Here is a 2,589-nt window from a genome sequence, read left to right as displayed (position 1 = left end):
GTGGAGCATTTAGCAGTTACAGAGTTTTGTTTCAGCTCGTTTCCACAGCCTCCAACAGACCAAAACTGTTATTGTTGGTTTACGTCATTATGATCTGTAAGGCCAGTAACCCTCACAAAAACTTGAGAAAGACGTAACTGCCTTATGAAGTTATATAGGCTAATGTGTGTTACACATCCAGCATTTTGAACATACAACATACAGCAACATCAGCATTTATTTGTAGTCTTTTGATGTTGTTGTGGGAGAGTCCATTACTGATGTCTGAGTCAATTTTATTACTGATGAATGACCTAGATTTCTGTAGTACGCAGACTGTTTGTGGATGATGTCTTCTGTCGCTTGTTTGGTATATTGCATATAGTTTCTAATTTGTGCAGTAGATCAATGTATGCATCCAGGTCTGCTAGGTCTTCTGTTAATGAACTGCTGGTTGACAAGTGTGTAAAAAGAAAGTAGCCCATGGGCTAAACTGAGTGTCTGAGCGTCACCATGATGGATCTCACCTCTGTGCATTAGGTCTCATAACAATCAGTGGGCCATCACGCAGAGTCTGGAGTGATGTTTCTGACCAGCTCTTGGCTGTAAGTCCATTCTTTCCTTTTAGCTTCAGGCTCTTTGCAATAGCTGTTAGACGTTTCCAGCTTCACCTGCTAATTACTAACCTTATCTGTCTGCCATTTGGTGCTACGCAGGTAGCATAAAGTGAGCTTATCAGGGCTTTTCTGCTGGAATCAGCTCTTGGAAACAGGCTGATGAGAGTGGAATTTGTTGGCCGTACAACCAAAACAAAAACAAATTAAAGGCTACTTAAGGCTAAGAGGCTAACTAAAAGACAAATTGTAGAGCTAAGGGGAACTACAAGTTGGGTGATAACTCTCAATGGCTTTGTCACTGCAATCGTGCCCTTTGACATTTCATATATGTTGATTAGATAGAAAATATTTACAGGAGCTTTAACGTTTTCAATACACAAACACACCCCTCTCCTCTCTTTTTTCTTTCGCTTTGTTTCCCTGTCCCCGTTTCTCTCTCTGATGTCTCTGAAACTTTTCAAGTGCTGTGGGTCTCATTTGATCTACAGCGTCAGACATCTGGAGAGCCGCTCCACTGAAACACCTGTTTTCAATTCAGGCAACCGACATTTGATTGTTTTTCACAACCAGACCGTTTTTTTCCCTCTCCCTCTCATTGACTCACAGGCTATTTGTTATGTTTAAACCAAAGAACAGCTCTCCTATAGGTAATAGATGGAAGAATAATTTAAAGTTGATTAAGACCAATTGAGAGGAAAATACAGCGTATGATTTTCCAGGTATTATGTCTGCAATTTTGGCACCTTAGCTGCTGAGTAAGGTTGCTTTCAAATAGGTTCAGTATGTATGAAATCATATGGAATGAGTAACGTCTGAATGTTAAACTTTTACCCTTTAACTTAATGGAAAATAATAACCGCTCACTATGAAATGTTGATTATCATGATAGGTAAGTCTACTATCAAACCAATGTCAAGATATTGGAATTAAGGACCCATGAGAGGTCAAATGATGTGCACATTATACTAAATTGAATTCATATACCGTAATCATCAAACAAAATTGTGAAATATCTCTTCATCTCTGATCGTTGTGGATTAACAATGAAACCATTAAGTCCTGTTTTCCACCTTAAAGTTGTCGATTTTTGGAATAAAACCAACTTAGCTTTTACAAGCGAGAGTGAAATTTAGTTTCTGGCAAAATATATGTACATTTTATTTGGAGTTGAACAAGTATGCATGCATTGACGTGTGCAGGGAGAGCAGCCACAGAACAAAATCACTAAACATAATGAAGTGAGAATAAAGCTGAAGAATTTCAGTGGAGGCTTCGCTGCCAACTCCCTGAAACACTTAATTGTGCCTAATTGTTCGGAGGACAGAACACACACAAAGGCAATTAGGAATGATATGCATGGGTAACTCTTCACAGGGAAACAGCATTTAGGCCAAAAAAGTATGATTTTTACACATTGCATAATACTATGTTAAACTATACGTGTGCAATTAAACATATGATAGCAGCTATCGCTGCATGTTTTTGAATATCAACACTGTCTATACAGTGCTTTACCATATACTAGACATATTTCTATGTTTCTCATGTCTGACAAATATATGCATTCTATAGTGTAAATGCAAAAGTCTGTTTTATAAAAGGCAAATAAATATCATCAAAAACATAATCAAATACCAAAACTCCTGCTTATTGAAAGTTTACTACGTAGCATTTGTGTATAGCTATTTCATGAGAAACCCTCCAGAGTATTAAAGGAACTGACATTTTGGAAAATGCATGTACTGTATTTGCATTGTGGTGTGGGGTTAGATGAGAGGATTGACACCACTTTCATATCGGTACGGAGAATATGAAGCTACCTAAGAGCGGCCTGTTAGCAAACTGGAAACAAAGAAACAACTAGTCAGCGTACAAAAAATGGCAAGAATGACAATTCATTATTTTAGGAAGGGTTATTTCTTGGCTCTAAACATTTGCCAAGAAATCAACATAGCCTCTACAAATCTATTGGTCTTGGCCAAGAAATAGTCTG

The sequence above is a fragment of the Morone saxatilis genome, unplaced genomic scaffold, assembly GCF_004916995.1.
Source record: "Morone saxatilis isolate NCDOM2014 unplaced genomic scaffold, NCSU_SB_2.0 Contig0, whole genome shotgun sequence".
Lineage (NCBI taxonomy): Eukaryota > Metazoa > Chordata > Actinopteri > Moronidae > Morone > Morone saxatilis.
This window is presented reverse-complemented; position numbering follows the sequence as displayed.